Consider the following 20,155-nt stretch of genomic DNA (forward strand, 5'->3'; position numbering starts at 1 on the left):
CGTGTTAGAATTTTTTGCCAGAACATGAGAAGAGAAATACAAAGGATTCATATAGGGAAGAAGGAATGCAAATTGTGCTTACATGCAGATGATATAATCCTTTATTTAAAAGAGCCTGAAGATTCTACCCCACACTGCTAGATCTCATACACATTTTTGGCACATGGCAGGATACAAAATCATCTACAAAAATCAGTAGCTTTTCTACATACCAAAAATGAACAAGCTGAGAAATAAATAGGAAAATTTCCCATTCACAATAGCCTAAAAATATAAAAGACAAAGAACCCTTGTTATAAACTTAACCAAGTTTAAGAAGTCTAAAAGAACTCTACAATAAAAAGGATAAAACTGAGAAAATTGAAGACTAAAAGTTGGAAAGTCCTCTCGTGTTCATAAACTGACAGAATCTAAATCATGAAAATGTCCATACTACTAAAATTAATCTAGATTCAATGCAATACCCATCAAAATCCCTATGTCAACCTTCACAAAACTAAAAAAGACCTCAAATAGTAAAAGTAATTCTGGGCAAAAAGAATAATGCTATTCAGGCCCGTAATACTAGACTTCAAATTATACAACAGAGTTATAGTAACAAAAACAGCATGGTACTAGCACAAATTCAAACACAAAGACAAATAGCTAACCCAAAGGTAAAACCACACAGCTATAGAATTTTTATTTTTAGAAAAGAAAACAAAAACATAAACTAGAGTAAAGGCAGACTCTTCAGTAAATACTCTTGGGAAATTTGATTATTTCCTTACAGAAGACTAAAAACAAGACTCCATGTCTCTATCTTTCACTTTGTACAAAACCTAACTTCAAGTGGATCAAAGATCTTAATATAAGATTTTAAACTTTTCAGGAGTCCAGAGGGAGATGGAGAGGAAGAAGCTGGAGGCTAAACAAGCTCTCACATAGAAAGCAGTTTTAATGTTCCAGTGAACAGTCCTAAACTAGATAATCATACCAAGTGTGCCATCACAGTACAGTTTGGCCAGAGAGGAAAAATTCAGGCAGCTTGGTCAAGGAGACAGATCTGAGCACTTGCTGGTGTCTGTGGCAGAAGCTGCTGTTGCGGCTGCCATATCAACAGAGAGAGCCCGGGACAAAGGCGCCAGACTGTGTGCAAGCAGATTCTATTTAGCAACAGCAAGAACTGACAAGGAGCAGAAATCTTCATCCTGCTCATCGCAGAACATGGATGGCCCAGAAACTAAGAGGCTGGTGTGAGTAACCCCAAGACATCCTCACTTCTTCTCAGGGAGCAGCAGAAGGAAGGTAGCCCCTCCTCCACCACCAGAGAAGATCTCCATTTTTTTTATACTGACAAAGGCCTGGCCAAGCAGCTAGCTCCAACTCAGGCCTTGGAAGAAGAAATTAGGAGCCATTCACCAAGTCACAGGAACCTGACCTGACCTGCCTGGCTCAGCTCCACACAGGGGCAAGTCACGTTCCCAGGCAGAGACTGTTCCGTCCCTAGAGGAGTGACTTTCTTCATTGGGTAAACAGAACCAGAGGCTGCCCCTCCCCACTGCATCCTAGATAGCCACCCAGCAGCAGGATAGGTAAAAGATGAACAATTAAAACTCAGTAAACATAAATCCTGAGAATGGCTCCAGGCTGGGATCTGTGAGTGTCTCAGGAGCTAGCCCCTCAGGGAAAAGTTACTGATTGGTGATAGACCTCAACCCTACCCAGAACCTGGCCTCATCACAACTCCAAGCTAGAGGAAACAGCCATCTCCCTCTTTTGTGATACTCAGGGCAGGTCTCCCTCCCACTGAACTAGTCTGGGATGAAGATCATAAAGTCCTGCATAAGGCAGAGTTTTTTCTGCCTGCTCAAACAAACTGACTTAAGAAAGTAATCAAACCACTGGAAAACCAAACACCGCAGCAAACCAGAGTCTCCACCAAGAGACTGGTTATGGACACAGGGGAGATACAAGATTTCCCCCTGCCCTCGCCCCCCCAAAAAATCAAAGAACTCCGCCCTCTCCCCCCAAAAATCAAACAACTCATTTTTCTACCTATTTTAATTTTTTTAAAAATGTCTTCTATTTTTTTCTTTCATACTTTTTATTTTAGGTGTGCACGTGTCTGTTTTTAAAAGATCGCTTTTAACCTTTTGGTATTTTTTTTTTTTGCATGACTTAATTGCTGTTCTGCTCATCCCCAGATATATACCCGTTGTCAAGATTATTAGATCTTTTTTTTTTAATTTTATTTTATTTTATTTGAGAACATACTGTACAGAGGGGCTACAATTACATGGGCAGGATAATGCATACATTTCTTACCAAGCATTGCAGCTTCCTCCTTTGTTTACCCTTCACCTCCCTTCCCAGCCTCCCCCCTCCCCCCCCAATTATACGATTATTAGATCTTATCCTTCATTATGTGCATACTTAATTCAGAAATTGATTACTCAATTCACAACCTCTTAGGCTTAACTCCTTTAATAGTACCATTATTTCTTTATACCTATATAAGTATTCCATTTTTAGGTTTTTTATTTTTAATTTTTCCTTTTTATCTCTCTCCTCTCATCCTATCCTTTTCTTCTATCAGTATTATTTCTTTATACTTACATAATTTTTGTGTTTCATTTTTTAAATTTAAATTTTTGTTTTTTCATTTCCTCTTGTATCATTATCTCTCTCCTTTCATTCTGTTGTATCCATTTCCTCTCTGAGATTAGAACATGGTTAAATTCACTCTTTCCTTTTACCTCTCTACATCCCTCTAATATTTCCCTCACAATTCTCCCTAAACCTATTAATTTCTGGTCTTCTGAATCCCTCTTTGATATTCTTAGCCCATTAATCCAGAGTTGTTTGATGTTGAATAGATTGTATCTGTTGAACTAGATTGTATCTGCAGCCATTTTGACAGTGCAAATACAGGACCCTGGTTGATGCTTGCCTTAAAATAGTGTTCTGGTGTGAAATTGGTGTTACTTTCCTACCAAATGAGCAGAACAAGCCGGGAAACACAAGAAAAATGGCAAGTTCAGGTAACTCAACTCCCACTCATGATAATCAGGTGACAGAACAGTTAATGAATAATCCAGAGGAGAGTTCCCAAAAAGCTCTATAAACACTACTGGTAAACATGGTGAATGAAAAGATTGAAAGCCTGCAAAGGACTTAGTGTGAGCATGATAAGGAGCGAGACAAGGTTAACCAATGTTTAATACAGGAACTTTGCAAGCATAATGAGGGTAACAAAAAATCAATACAGAAATCTCATGACCATGAGGAAGGTAATCAAAGATTAATACAGGAATTATGTGAGCAGGCTGAGAACAGTCAAAGCATAATACAGGAATTGCATGAGCAGGCTCAGAACAGTCAAAGAAATACAGGAATTGCAAGAGCATGAGGAAGCTAATCAAAGAGTAATACAGGAATTGTGAGAACGGGATGAGAATAGAGAAGGATCAATAGAGACATTCATAGAATCCATAAATAGACACCTGAAGGAATCCAGAGAGACCACAATGGGAATACTGAATGGAGCTTGTCAGAAGGAAAGGGAGTCCAATGAAACCATAACCAATCAACTAAGTGATTTGAGAATAAACACTGAAGACCAAATTAAGGAAGAAAGAAATCCATACAAGATATAAAAACAAAGTGCCAACAAAAAATTTGACACCATCAAAGCTGACCAATTACAAGGAAAGGAAATAAAAGCAAAGTAGGTTAGACCATACAGAAGATCAATCAACTCTCTGGGATTTAAGACAGCCTAGATATTATAAAGAAAGAACATATAACAATCCAAGACAAATCCTAGAAATATGATAGATCTATTCAACATTTAGAAGACAACATCAGAAGGCCTAATCTGAGGATAATGGGTGTAGAGGGGCACCTAGAGACAGAAGTTAATGGTCTAGGAAATTTGTTTAACAGTATTCTAGCAGAGAACTTCCCAAACATGCAAAAAGATAGGCTTATTCAGGTACAAGAAGCTTTTAGAACCCCAAATAGACTATACCAGAGCTGGACATCTCACCATCACATAATAATCCACACAGGATCAGTTCAGACCAAGGAAAAGAACCTTAAAGCTGTCAAAGAGAAAAGATCAAGCACCTATAAAGAGAAATCAATTAGAATAACTTCAGATTTCTCAGCAGAGACAATTAAAGCAAGAAGAGTCTGGAATGATGTATGCCACGTCCTAAAGACAAACAACTATCAACCAAGAATACTGTACCCAGCTAAACTCTCCTTCATAACAGAAGGTCAAATAAAAACCTTCCATAGCAAAGAAAAACTGAAACAATGTATCTCCACCAAACCAGCCCTACAAAAGATACTTAAAGATGTCCTACACATAGAAAACTAACAAGACCACAATGACGGCCAAGAAACCACACCCAAACTGAGAATCCAAGAACCATAGGAAGAAGCCAGTTGTCACAGCCTCCAAGAAGGTGTTTAACATGGCAGGAACTACCAAACACCTCTCAGTTCTAACTCTCAATATTAATGGACTTAACTCTCCAAAGAAGTGAAACAGACTGTCTAGTTGGATTAAAAAGCAAGATCCTTCCTTCTCTGCTGCCTTCAAGAGTCACAAACGTATTCTGAAAGTGAAAGGCAGGAATAAATCTACCAAGCAAATGGCCCCCATAAACAGGCGTTGCAATCCTAATATCAGATAAAATAGACTTCAAATTAAAATTAGTGAGAAGAGATAAAGAAGGTCGCTACATACTAATGAAGGGATCTCTCCTTCAGGAGGATATTACAATTCTAAATATCTATTCACCAAACAACGGAGCACCCACATTTATCCAAGAAACACTACTTTCCCTCAAATCTCACATAGATGCAAAGACATTAATTGTTGGGGACCTTAACACACCACTATCCCCACTAGATAGATCAACCTGACAAAAACTCAACAGAGATACCGCAAATCTAAACAACTGCATAGATCAACTAGATTTAACAGATATCTACCGAATATTTCACCCAGCAGCATCAGAATACACGTTCTTCTCAGCAGCACACAGAACATTTTTCAAAATAGACTACATATTAGGTCACAAAGCAAACTTGTCCAAATTCAGAAACATTGAAGTTATGCCCTGAATTCTCTCAGACCACAAGGGAATAAAATTAGAACTCAACACCAAAAGCCACCAAAGAAAGTCCTGTAACACATGGAGGCTGAACAACACACCGTTGAATCACCAGTGGGTCATGGAAGAGATTAGAAACGAAATTCAAATGTTCATGTTATTCAACAAAAATGAACACACAAATTACCAGCTCCTCTGGGACACAGCAAAGGCAATATGCAGAGACAAGTTTATAGCTGATTCCTACATCAACAAATTGGAGAGATCTGAAACCAACAATTTAATGAGACATCTGAACCTCCTTGAAAAAAAGTAGCAAGCTAAACCCCAATCCAGTAGATGGAAAGAAATAATAAAATTAAATCAGAATTAAACAAATTAGAATCCAAAACAAAATAGAATCAACAACATTGAGATCCCACCTCACCCCAGTTAGAATGGCTATAATCAAGAACTCTAGTAACAATAGATGTTGGAGGGGATGTGGCCAAAAGGGAACCCTATCACATTTTTGGTAGGTGTGAAACTTGTTCAACCATTTTGGAAAGCAGTATGGAGGTTCCTCAAAAGACTCCACATAGAGCTCCCCTATGACCCAGCAATCCCACTTTTAGGCATTTACCCAAATGATCACAAACGAGACCATACTAAAGCTACCAGCACAAGTATGTTTATTGTAGCATTATTTAGATATATCTATCTATATATTTCTATAGATATATATCTCTCTATATATCTATATATATTTAGATAGATAGATATATCTATATATATCTATGTATATCTCTCTATAGATCTATCTATTTTTATATAGATCTATCTATATATAGATAGATAGATCTATAGAGAGAGATATACACAATGGAATTCTATGCTTCCATCAGAAAGAATGGCATTGCCCCATTTGTTAGGAAATGGAAAGACTTGGGAAAAAGTATATTAAGTGAAGTAAGCCAGGCCCAAAGAAACATAGGTCCTATGGTTTCCCTTATTTGCAATAACTAGTACATGTGTAAGACAAGCAGAAAAGGTCAAAAGGTATATACATATGACCATATAAGATGATGTTAAGCAAAATGAACCCCAGGGCCACAAGTATCTTTTTTCTTTCTTGTTATTGTTTCTAATGTATTTATAATGTACCATGTGATTTTTTTGTTTCTTTGTATGTTCCTCCCCCGTTTTCACTGTATTTGATGTCTGTGCCTTGCATCTTGTATATACACTTCTCTAATTTGGGGATGGGAAGGGAAATGCTTAAATAGGGATACAGGTTGACCCACTGTAACAATGAGATATATAAGACACTATGTTGAAAAAGAAACTTTACAATTTAGGTGGGAAGGGGGGAGTGTAGTTGTGGAAGGGATGGTAGGGGAAAACAAAGGAGGAGGCAACAATGCTTGATAGGAAGTGTACTCATTACCTTGCTCATGTAACTGCAACCCCTCTGTACAGTACTCTTATGATTTAAAAAAAAGATTGAAACTTTGAATCTACTACAGAAAAATATAGGAAAAACTCAGGAATATTTAAAAACAGGGAATTATTTTCTAAATACAACTCTATCTGACCAGAAAACAGAAACAAGAATTGACAAGTATGACTGCATCAAATTAAAAACTTTCCACACACCATAAGAAACAGTTACCAAACAACAACCCTCAAAATGGGAGACAATCTTTGCTAGCTATTCACTGAATAAATGATTGATATCCAGAATAGATAAGAAAGCTCATGAAATTAAACAGTAAAAGAAAAAGCCAATTAATAAGAGGGACAATGAATTAGATAGAACAGTCTCAGAAGACATACAAATAACTAATAAATCCATGAAAAAATAAATGTTTAATGTCCTTAGCAATAGAGGAAATGCAAATCAAAACAGATTCCAGATTCAGATTGTCTGAATGACAATCACCAACCAAACGAACAAAAAATAAATGCTGTTTATAAGATTATTTCTTTGTTGCTTTGTATGTCCCTCCCCCACAGTATAACCCCTGCTTTCACTATATTTGATGTCAGTATAACTTGTGGAGAAGATGGGGAAAAACAAGTCGTTTAAGGATACAGGTGGACCTGTTGCAACAATGAGAAGTACAAGTTGTCATGTTGAAAACGAGCTTTACAACGTTGGTGCGGGGGGGGGGGGGGAGGAGGGGGAGGAGGGGGGAGGCTGGGAAGGGATGTGAAGGGTAAACAAAGGAGGAGGCTACAGTGCTTGGTAAGAAATGTATGCATTATTCTGCCCATGTAATTGTAACCCCTCTGTACAGTATGTTCACAAATAAAATTAAATTAAAAAATAAAAATAAATGCTGGCATAGATGTGAGAGGGAAAGAACGCTTATACACTGTTGGTCGTAATGTAAACTCCAGCAAAAGAAAAAAGGGAAGTGGGAATGAAGCTGATTTTGCAAGAGAGTTCAATGAGAGGACATTGTTTGCATGTGTGAAAATGTCACAATAAAACCCCTTTGCACAATTAATATATGCTAATAAAAATGTCTTTAATGTGCTATGTAGACCTAATTGAATGTTACTCAGACATAATAAAGAATGAAATTCTGTCATTTGCAGCAACATGAATGGAACTCTATTTGATATGTTAAAAGACAAACATTAAAAGACAAACAACATGTATTCTCACTCATTTATAGAAACTAAAGAGTCAGGGGCTGGGAAGGTGGCTCAGTGGTAGAGCGCTTGCCTTGCATGCCTGAGGCCCTGGGTTCGATTCCTCAGCACCACATAAGAAAAAAGCCGGAAGTGGCGCTGTTGCTCAAGTGGTAGAGTGCTAGCCTTGAGCTGAAGAGCTGAGGGACAGTGCCCAGGCCCAGAGTTCAGGCCCCATGACCGGACCAAAAAAAAAAAAAAAAAAGAAACTAAAGAGTCATTCTCATAGAAGGAGGAAATAGAGAGAGCACTAGAAGCTCATGCCAATGTTCCTATTTAGAAAGCTGAGTCCTGGAAGATGGAATTTCAAAGCACAAAAGCCCACAAGACCCCATGTACATATGACCATATAAGATGATGTTAAGAAATTGTTTAAATAAGGATACAGGTGGACCCATTGCAACAATGAGATGTACAAGACATATGTCAAAAAATGAACTTTACAACTTTGGCAGGGTGGGGGGTGGAGAGAGGGGATGGGGAGATGGGAAGGGATAGGAAGGGGAAACAAAGGAGGAGGAAACAATGCTTGATAAGAAATGTACTCATTACCTTGCTCGTGTAATTGTAACCCCTCTCTACCGTATTTTCACAATTAAAAAAAAAAGATGATGTTAAGCAAAATGAACCCCAAGATAGGCACACAAGCAGTTTTTTTTCTTTCTTGCTATTGTTTTTAATGTATTTACAATGTACTATGTTATTTCTTTTGTTTCTTTTGCTTGCTCTTCCCCCATGGTATAACCCCTGTTTTCACTGTATTTTATTCTGGTGCCCTGCATCTTGTATATACATTTTTCTAATTTGGGGAGGGGAAGGGAAATAACAAAATGCTGATATAAGGATACAGGTTGACCCATTGTAACAATGAGATGTACAAGACACTATGTTGAAAATGAACTTTACACTTGGCGGGGGGAGGGAGGAGTTGGGGAGTTGGGGGTAAGGGATGGAGGGGGAAAACAAAGGAGGAAGTAACAATGCTCATTAGGAAATGTACTCATTACCTTACTAATGTAACTGTAACCCCTTTGTATAGTAATTTTTATCATAAAAAACGAATTTTTAAAAAGACTCCATGTACAATCAACCAGCAAAAACTAGAATCATGGCTCTAGTAGTACACTACCAGCCATGAGTAAGAAGCAAGCCAAATGGTAACCCATGACCCTGAGTTCAAGCACCAGTACCAGCACAAACACACACACACACACACACACACACACACACACACACACACACACACACACACACACACACACACACACACACACACACACACACTTTTTGGGGAAAAAAATTAATAAGACTTTTCAGAAAAACATTTAATAAGAACTATGGAGGACTGAAACAACTTTTAAGAAAAGGAAGCATGAAGCTTCTACCTATGGGACAACTTATTTCTTCCACCAACTACTATATCCATTATACAGTTTCATATTTACATAGAATGGCTATTGAAAGAGAAAATTTAATGGAATATGCCTGGAGTTGTCTTGGTGTCTTATAGTCATGTGATATCTATGGAATTGGAACCCACCAGTAACGTCCAAGTCCCTGCTCAGTTAGTCACTTCATAACCTCTGATGTTTTAGCCAGAGCCATCTCAGACAAAAAATACTGCTGTCGGTGGTATCAAAAACGTGGCTCTGCACTTTCTCCAAGTTCTAGACCAATGCACAGTGATGTATTGAGGATTCTGAGAAAAAATGTTGCAAATTCCAACAATTGCTTCATAGGCCACAAAGTCGTGTATCTCAGCCAATTATCAGAAGCAAATCCACAAGAGAATTTTGTAACTCCATTCTCAATCACTGGCCTGTCAAAGTTACCTTTCGTAAGCACATTGTAGTTTATTGAACAAAGAAAGCCTGCTTTATGTGTGCTGTGATAGTGAACTTCTGTCTTGCAGTTGCTTCTCTTTGAAAAGGGAGCACCCAAGACCTGAGCCTTGATGGTTGCCTACCTGGGAGCTACAGAGGCACAATGCATCTCTCATCTAGAGCTCACAGAGCTCTGCCAACACTGGAACCCATTGGCCACTTCTAGCAGCCATGAATAGGCAGATATTTTCTGGGAGGAAAGGCATTCACCTCATTAGAACTTGCTGGAAATACAGAATTGCCAATCTCATCTCATTAACAGACCTAACCAGAGTCTCTGCACTTTAACAAGATTACAAGATGCTTCCATGCATGTTAAAATTTTGACTACACCATTTTCTAAGACTGAATCAACTGTAAAAAGGACTGAAGGGAACATTTTTCTTATATCCAAGAAGGTGAGTTTACTAACTACTAGTGGAAACAAAAAACAAAACAAAACAAAACAAAAGGCAAATAAAGCTGAGTACTCATGGCTCACTCCTGTAATCCTAGCTACTCAGGAAGCTGAGATCTTTCTTGCCAGCCCGAGCAAGAAAGTCTATGAGACTCTTATCTCCAATTTATCACGAGAAAACTGGAAGTGGCACTGTGGCTCAAGCAGTAGAGCGCTTGCCTTGAGCTGAAGAGCTGAGGGACAGCACCCAGGCCCAGAATTCAAGCCCCATGACCGACAAAAAAAAAACCAGCCTGGTCAGAAAAGTCCTTGACACTCTATCTCCAAAACCAGCACCAGCAAATCCAGGCTTGAGGCATGGCTCAAGTGGTAGAACACCAACTTGAGCAAATAAACAAACCATGTGTGAGATTCCTAAGATCAAGCCTTGGTCCAAAAATCTTTTTATAAAAAAAAAACAAAAAGCAAAAAAAGAAAAAAAGAAACCAAAGCAAATAGAAAGGGAGGAAAAAGCATATCTATTGAAGAAACATCCCTGAAGCATCATTCTACAAGACCTAGCCTGCCTCTGACTACTCCAGAATTGATAAGGTCATATTGAGAGAGTGTTTGCCAGGTGGACTTTAAGCCCAGTGTTGATGATTTTACCTGCACCAACTGAGCAGGCAATTGCCTGAGTTGGCATATGCCTCAAAGAAAGCTCAGGTAATGATACTACATATCAAGTCAGCGGACCACCTCAGCAGCGGGATTGGGATTGAATCCTGAGCTGCATTCTATTGCTGCTTGTGACTTTTGACAAAGGACCAGGGATTTCACATCTCCAAAGACAAAATGTCTCAGTGAAACATGGTGATAATAACGCCACCTGCCTGAGAGCCGTTGGGAGAAAGGCAGGCATTGTGCTGCAGGAAGTAAGGTTCGGCATGTCTCACCTGTTCACCATTACACTACTCATTGATCCTCACAGCCACCTGATGAAGGAGAGAAAGCCATTTGCTGCTGTATTTTAGAGGCAAAGAAGTCAGAGATGGCAGCCTTGGCTTCTCTAGGCAGCTCCTTTCATGCTGTGCTCAACAGGCTTGGTGAACATTAATAAAGGATCTGCCCCAGAGGCCAGGGCATTACCAGGAAAAGGCAAGAAGACCAGCCAAACATCTGCCAACTACCTGGATGATCTGGCCCCATGTCTCTTTGAGAAAAGCACTAATTATTTTCAGGAGATGACTTTTCAGAAAGCAAGTATGCTAAGATTTTGCTTGTCAGAACTGAAGGGCCAAGAGGAAGAAAGGGAAGGCATTACAGATGGAAGGCTGTTTTCATGGTGAAGCCGCAGAGCAGTACTTTTGCCCTAGGAGGCAGGGATGAAGAAGAGAGCGAGGAGGGACGAGGAAAGCAAGCTACAAGTTGCATGCACCAGGCACAGCATGTCACTGTATTATGTCACTTTGCCATTGCTACAGCTTTGTGCCATAGTTATCACCTCTGAACAATAACCAGGCCTGGAGACTTGAAGCAGTATGTGCAGTTATCATGTGAAAGAGAAACAATAAAATAAATAAAAACAGTTACCAGTTTAGAGTGGTTCCCCTCCACTGTGCTATTTTCCATATGATGATATTTGGGCTTGAACTCAGGGCCTCTGGTTCTTGCTTAGCTTTTTCACTCACAGTTGGCTCTCTACCACTCGAGCCACACCTCCACTTCTGGCTTTTTGCTGCTTCCCTGAAGAAAAGAATCCCATAGATTTGTCTGCCCAGGCTGACAACTCTTAGATCTCAGCCTCCTGACTAGGATTACAGGCCCCACCATAGCATCTTTAAATTTGAGATTGAAGCAGATAATTGAAAAAAAGAAAACAATAGTACAGAGAATTCTCTGAAATCCCACCTCTTGTTAAAGTTCTTCACAACTAATGAACCAAAATTGTTATTCTATAAGCCCAAAATTGGCTCAAATTTTCTTAGCTTTCACTTTTCCCTTAAGATTCTACCCAGGATATCATGTGACACTTAGTTATTCTGTCTCGTTAGGTTCCTCCAGGTTGCAACACTTTTTAAGACTATTCCTTCTTTTTGATGGCCTTCACAGCCTTGAGGAGCATTTGCTCAGGTGTTTCAAGTAGAATCTGTATGACATGTTTCCCATGGTTATACAGGGGTTATTGGGTTGGAGGAGGATGACCCCAGAGGTAAAATGCCACTATCTTCTCATCAAGTGTATATGACTAATCATTGTGGACATTAACCTTGACCATCTGGCTGCTACAGCAGTGTTGTAAGTTTTTCCATTATGAAGTTACTCTTTTATTCTTTCTCATGCCATGTACTGAAAGAAATGCTTACATTTCCTCACTTAATGAGTATACTTCCCACCCTTAAAGGAAAAATAGGCATGCAAATTATGTGGAATTTTCCTACATGGGAGATTTTTCTATTTTCTAGTATTTCTTATTTGTTTCTAACAGTAGGGACCCATAGATGTTAGTTTTATAATTTGAGTTATAGTTTAATACTGCTTTATTTATTTGCGGGCTCAGATTACTTCAGCTTTGGTTACTGAGAAATTTTTCAGCCGACTACCATGTTCCTTTGGCACAGTCCCACCAATTTGCTTGTTTTTCAGCGCTCCTCTCCCTGGCTAAGTGATATAGGGTGAAATCCTCTACTCAAGAAAATCTTGTAAAATGAAAGCTTTCAAAGATCTCACATTTTAGTAGTTAATAGTCTCTTGTTCACCTCAAGCTCTTGTTTCTTCTTTCCAAACTTCATGGCAAACACCTTAATCATAATTCTTCCACAAATCTGAAACATGGAAAAAACAATGAGTAATGGATGTAAGGGGCAACAAATATAATTTCACACAACAGAGAGATTTTTCTGAGTAACCCACTTTTCTTGGCAGTAGGTATAAAATGAGTACTACAGAGATTAAGTTGTGAAAGAAGGAATGAACAAAGATAATGGCTGCTGACATTTTTCTAGTGCTAACGTTTGAACTCAAGACTTGGCACTTGCTAGGCAGATGATCTACTTAATTTTGAGCAGTGATTTTTAGATAGAGATACATGTCTTGCACAGGCAATACCCCTTGACTGCAATCTAACTTTTTAGTCTTCCCATCAAAGTGGAGATTACATGCAGACACCACCATGCTCAACTTCCTTCAGTGAGATGGAGTCTTAGACTTTTCTCCTTAGGATGTCCTTGAACTGAAATCCTCCTGTTCTCAGCCTCCCAAGTAGCTAGAATTACAGATGTGAGCATCTGGCACGTGGCTCAAATAGTGACATTTTAAAGCTAGTTTAGAATAAGTTTTAAAGTTTAAATTTATCTACCTTAATATCAGGCTGCTACAGAATTTTTTCTTCGTAGTATAATGAAAATTGTAAAATTACAGGAAAAGAACAGAAAATAAAATTTAAAGGTCCATCCATTATAACCAAAGGCTACTGGAAACAGGAGAGAAGGAACACAAGTAGAGAGATGGTAGTAAAAGAATATTCCACTTTCTCTCCCTGGGTTTAAACCCTGACAAGTTAAACAATTAGGACAGAGGGATCCTAACCCCTCTTTGGAACTTTAGAAGGATGTCACTTTGTGAGCCAAATATATGACCATGTCTATACGAATTCAGGGTCTAGTTATATCCAAGTGAAGGTAGTGATATAACAGGGCAGGAAGACAGCCAGAGCTCTGCTCTCCAGCTCTCTGCCATCTGTTAAATCCAGATTTGCATTGTGCCCTGGGAAAAGAAAGTAGAAGAGGCTGAATGATATCCTGCATTCCAACCAAAGGTCTACCATGACCATGGGTGACTCAGAGAAGATGGACTCTATCCCAGAGTCCATCCTACTCCCAGCCTGAGCCCAGTAGAAGACATGCAGAGGCTCAGTGGAGGTTTTAAAGGCAACAGGATGAAGTGAAATTGGCACAAGGAGCCCTGCAATCTCTACCAAGCAATGAGAAAACAGAGGCAGGCAACACTAGTTTTGATTTCAAACACAAATACCAGCTAGACAAACATCCCTCAAGGGACGTGAAAACAAACAAACAAAAATGTTACAAATCCACAATGGTCTGTCGATAGCATAGGAAGCCCAAGACCTCATTCCTTCCTGCTGACCAAAGACTACATCCTGCCACCTCCTGTGCCTTTCACCTGATCTTTATGTCAGCGCAAAGCAGAACTGTAGTCAGAAATCTAAGGGACATAATTATCATCCAAGGAGATCAAGCTTTACTTAAAGAGAATGTTTGAAAGCATCACAAGGGACTAACTCTGAGTATGTACTGACATATAATTATTGATGGGTACCTCTACCAAGAAACTGTAGCCTAGGCCAGAAAAATCAGTGTCAAGAAAGACCCTTGGACAAATCAAAGCTGACGGAGTTGCTACAATAACTGGTAAAAATGGGAAGAGGGAACAAGTCCTGAAGGATGTGAGTTGCTCTTAGTAAAACAGAGGGAAAGACAGAAGAATACACAAACACAGCATAAGTGGACAGCTTTCTCTATAGGAAACAGACTGATTGGGGAAACAGCATTTCATTGATTGAACAAGTGTTTTATTTTTTAACAGATACATAAATAGATAAAATGTATTCATATTAGTGGAATGTAGTATTTACAATGAGTAATGTTTAAAGCAAGGTAAGAATCTATTCACTATGATCCCAAACTTTTCCAGTTTGTTAAGACCTGTTTTATGATCTACAATATGATAAATCCAGGAAAATGCTCCATGTACTGATCATAAAAATGTGCAATTGGTAGCTCTTGAATGGCATCTTCTGCAGAAGTTTGTTAGATCTATTTGGTGAAAGGTGGCATTTAACTCCACTGTTAAAAATCAACTCCATAGTCCACCTTAATTCTTAGGAAGGGAATTTGGTGCCTCAGCAGTTACTCAACTAGGTGATCCCATGTGGAGATACCATCTTGCAACTGCCTTCTCATTTAACTAATTTAGGGGGACTTTTGACAGTGAAGAGGAGTAAGATTATGAAGTTGGAATCAGTGATGGCTCCTACCCTCAAAATTTGCATCTGGAGGGAAAGGAAATGCTATGTTAAGGGAAGAAAATAGCTGAAGTTGTAAGGACAAAGAAAAGAGCAATTAATTCTCACTAAATGCATCAAGAAAGCTTGTCATTTGCACTATACTTTGAAAGGTAGTGGGGGAAAAAAGGCTGATCTCAGAAAAAGAAAAGTCCCATAAAGAAAAGTCCAAAGGTAGGAAATACAAAGGCAACATTACAGATGAGTTGATAGCCACGCATAACATGCATGCAGAATACTTGGTAAGAAGAATAGAAATCTTGAAAGAAAAACCAGAAATGACTTCTTTAAATGCAAAACAAATGATGTTTCATTATTATGACTGATGAGCTACTCAGTGCCTTGAAAGTCAGATTTACACTTGAGAATGTCACTCTGGCAGCATGCAGCATAGGGTATTAATTTAGTTATAAAGGAAGAGATGGGAGACTCTGGTTCATGAGGAAGGAAACGTTTTCTTCAGGAAGAAGTTTCCTCAGTCTTGGTAAAGTGTATTGAGGAATTCTGTCCTTTTATTCTAGATTATCAAATTAACAACGCACTAGTAGGTGTCAGTAGCCCACAAAGCCCCAGTCAGCATACTCAGGATCTCTTTAGCCCTGTCACAAGTTGCAATCTTGAAATCTTTAGCGTTTCCTGATTCTAAAAATTTTCCTCATGCTCTAGTCTCTTGTCCAGTCTTTCTAGTTCTCTTTATCATAACAGAAGTATTTCCAGTGTGTTGTCAGGGTTGCAATTCGGCTCCTACTGTAGTCTCTACTCTGACCCATAATCTAGGCAGGACAAATGAAACTAACAGCTGAAGTCAGTTCCTTCAATAGAGCTCTTATAGAAATTCAGCCTAGTGACTTTCCATTTCATAGGCTGAGGAATAGAGTTTTGTTTTGTTTTTGTGCTAGTCCTGGGACTTGAACTGAGCATCTGGGTACTGTCCTGGACTTTAATGCTCAAGGCTAGTGCTCTATCACTAGAGCTACAGCTCAACTTCCAGCTTCTTTGTGTTTAATTGGAGATAAACATAGGTTTTTCTGCCCAGGCTGGCATTGTCCCATAAACCTCAGATCTCAGCCTCCTGAGTGGCAAGGATTACAGGTGTGTGCCACCAGTGCCCAGTTTGAAATACAGTTTTTTATCTAAACATTTTGGAGCCCTCAAAAAAGGGTGATAAGAAAGAAGGGAAGGATGGGCATTAGATAGGCAACCAGTAATCTGTGCTGGACTTGATCTTCTATATCCTTATAATACACCTCTATTTCTCTTTTTGAATGTAATTTCTCAAAGGAGCTACCATAGTGAATCATTTTCGATTTCTTGTTTCCTGTTCTTCCATTCATCTAGATCCTGCCCCACAATACATATGTTGCCAAATCCAGTGAACAGACCTCAGGTGTGTTCAAGTTCTCTGCATTCAAGTAGGTCTCTGTGAGACACTTTCCCTCCTGCTCTGCTTCTTAAACATCCTATTACTCTATTTTTGTTCCCATTCCACCTGTCATTTATCTTCCTGTTGGCTCTTTGTTCCACCTTATTCAAGTCTTACTTTCTCTTCTCTCTCTGATCTACCACGATGACTTTAAGTACATGATTCCAAATGAGACCTCGTGTGTGATGTCATCTCATATTACATGGCACCTCAAACTGGTTATCTCTCAAACTTAGCATCACCAAGCTGACAGTCTTAAGCTCTCCTGACTCACAGCCCAAAATTGCTCTTTCTCTAGTTTCCTTCTACTCTGTAAATAGAATCTCTGAGCACACGATCTCCATGCCAAAACCCAGGTAAGTTCACTTTGAGACCTTTGTTCCCCTCGCTCCTCATATCCTTTCCATCAGCAAGTCTTGGAAGTTCAACTGCAAGGATTTGTTGATTTGTGGGTTTTTTTATTGCCAGTAGCATGACCCTGTAAGCCCCAATCAGCTCTATTCTGAACTTCTATATACCCTTCTATAATACCCTGAACTTCTATATACCCTGTCTATATACCTTGGTGTCTACAAGTACAGTACATGTTTCCAAGGAGACTGTCATTGAGGAAAAGCTGCAGATGCTCAGGAGGCATATGGTTCAGTACTGTGCTGCAGGTACCCAATTCATTGTTTCTGTAATACTGCCCAACTTCCACTAAAACCAGGCTGCTGTTCTTTCCTCAAATTTGGTACCTGCCACTTTTACTCACTGACTAGTGCTCTACCAAATGAGTCATGCCTCCAATCCGAGACATGTTGTCTTTCAACAAATCTCAAATTCTTACTTTAATTAAACATATAAACTTTTGGTTTGGGGACTCTATTTGCTTTTTGAGGAGACAAATGTTCACAAAGTTAAGGGTAGAAAAACATACAACAGATGAAAGATTTAAACACAACTAACTATAACCCAGGACTGACTTTAGAGTTTTTCCCCAGGAACTGACCTGTGTGATGTACACGCTGCATTTAACTTTTTAAAACTATTTATGGAAACACATACATGGTCATGTCTATTTATACACGAACTTATTGACATGGTTTTCACAAGGGAAGATTGCAATGATATAACTCCTTTGAACAACTTTCATAACAAAATGAATACCAGGAAGCTGAAACAAGTGTTCCCAGAAGGTGAGGTGGTCAAGTAAGGAGCAGATGGATGGAGAAAGGGTGGGAAAATATAATCATAATACTCAAGTCTCCTTGATGAGATGAATGGTGTGATGAGAAATGAGAATGATGGAAGGGGTGACATTTATCAAGTTGCATTATACTCATAAATGGGTATGTTGAATCGAACCTCCTTTTTTGTTTTAGCTATTTCTGGACAATGCTTGGTCAAAATTTCATGTGATAAATCCACAAATAAGGTGAGATTACTGTGTAGTGTCTCCTTTGCAGGCTCTGTTTTCTCTGTTCTTGCTCCCATGCAGTCCATTCTACAGGGAGCCAGAGTGATTTTGCAGCATTACACTGGACTGTGTTTTCCTCAGAACCCAACATTCTACTCCCTATTCCACATAAAGTTGAAATTCCCTACTCAGGTCTTACATGATCCTTCCATGCCTGCCTCTCCAGCTTTTCCCACTCCATGTCAGTTGGACAGATTCTCAACACACTAGACTGTCATGTTAGAAACTTGCATGTGCTCTTCTTCCCCTGACTAGACTGCCCTGCTTGCTTGCTCCTCCTATCCCTCTCAGCCTTCCTATTTCATTTTAAAGAGCAACTCAGAGAGACATTCTTTTTACAATCTAGGATAAGATATTGTGTTCCACTGTTATTGAATATTCTGACATTTATATTAGGGCATTGACCCAAGTTTGCAATTATTTCCAGAAACTTAAGAATTGAAATTTGGCTGTTAGTTTTCTTGTGTGTGGTTAATTTCCTTTCCAGATAGTATCCCCTGTACATAATGCGCTGCCTGTCACTCACTAGGGATTTAATAATATTTTTTGAGTAAGTACTTAGGACAAAATGGTAAGCATAGATTATAATTAGCTTTTCCAAAACTCTTATAAGATTAGGTATTTTGTAGAATACAGTGGTCCCTCACCTACCACGGGAGTTACGTTCCAGAGACCCTGTGATTGGTAAAAATCCACAAAGTAGCAGCGTTAGTCATCCCTCGCTGTAGCGCAGTTCATTTATTGTTGCTTCATGGATTTTCACCTCTTGCAGGGGTCTCTGGAACATAACTCCCGCAATTGGTGAAGGATTGTTTAGGAGTTAATAAGAAACCCATGATACAGTGAAGCCACAATAAGTGAACAGCGATATAGCAAGGGATAACTGTAAACTCAGGATGAAAGAGGTTATGTCACTTCCCACAAGGACTTCCCAAGAAGTAAGCAGATAAATAGGAATTCAAAAACCAGATTATTTAAAACCAGTCTGGATTGGGGTTTGTTGTTGTTGTTGTTTATTGCCATCTAAAGCTTCCTACATATGCTTCCTTTCTCCAAGTCATCTGTCACCACGGTCAGTCATTTTGTGCTTTTGAGATGACCACAGAGTCAAGAAAACAGTGCCAGCTGCTTAATATCAAACCAATAACTGAAAAGTAATCCTAGATTTTATTATCTTCCCAGAACTAATTACAGCTCACTAAAAACCTGATTCTGAAGGCAAAAAAAGAATCTTAATTAGCAATGGGAGAGATTTTTGGTCCTAAGCAACAGGTCTAAAAATTTCAATTTATGCTTTAAAATGGGGGTTTTGTTTAAATGACTGTTTAATGATTGTCTCTCACTCACTACCACTGTCATGGTAACCACCTTAATCCCAGAGGTATCCTGGTAGGATGGATACATTTTTTGTCTCCTGTTCTCATATTAGTCTGTATAGAAGATTGGTAATAGTCTAGAAAGCAGTAATTATATTTTCATTTTATGTCCTTTTATACATGCTACCTACTTCATATCATTTTAATGTTTTTGACAACATGCTGGTAAGCTCTACTGTTAAGAAACATTTTCATGATATTTAAACACATTTCCCAAAGTTATAAGACAAAAGAACTTTTTGTTCATACTATGTGCAATAGACTGTCTCATGGGTGGACCACACCAGTTCTTCCTATCCCTACTTACACATGCTATGCCTCTCATCACCGGAGAGTCTATTTTCCCCTTTCTCTGATTCTACTCTAGCCTTGGGATTCACCTGGCCCACAATTATGTGGTATGGATGATGCTATACTTGTTCTAGGTGTAGCTCCTAAGAAGCCTGTGAAAATCTTTACTCTCTTACAAACCAGAAATTAAGTAAGAAATCAATTCACCCTATTAGAGCAAGGTCTAGCTATCCCTAGCTATTCTAGTCATTCTAGTTGAGGTGCCCAACACATAAATGGAGACTTCTTGGGATATTCGTGTTCCAACTAATTTCCCAATTCATTGAGTTAGAAAACATGACATGGAGCAGAAAATTACATATTTGAGACCTAGCAGCCAACAAAAACTTATGAAATTGATATTTTAAGTCACTGAATTTTGGAATGGCTTAATAGCTATATATTATGCTACAGATTTTATGTTCCACGAAAGAGTCA

At 38.9% G+C, this 20,155-nt stretch overlaps 1 long non-coding RNA gene across 1 annotated transcript in view; it reads right to left on the bottom strand.

Moving 5' to 3' along the window:
* Positions 1 to 12,792: 12,792 nt before the first annotated feature.
* The window catches only part of LOC138836349 (uncharacterized), a 107,751-nt gene continuing 100,388 nt past the window's right edge, over positions 12,793 to 20,155 (bottom strand). The window contains exon 3 of the long non-coding RNA XR_011374939.1: positions 12,793 to 12,871. This is a non-coding gene — a long non-coding RNA (uncharacterized lncRNA). The remainder of the gene's footprint in view (positions 12,872 to 20,155) is intronic.

The sequence above is a fragment of the Dipodomys merriami genome, unplaced genomic scaffold, assembly GCF_024711535.1.
Source record: "Dipodomys merriami isolate MVZ:Mamm:240054 unplaced genomic scaffold, mDipMer1.0.p SCAF_25, whole genome shotgun sequence".
NCBI lineage: Eukaryota > Metazoa > Chordata > Mammalia > Rodentia > Heteromyidae > Dipodomys > Dipodomys merriami.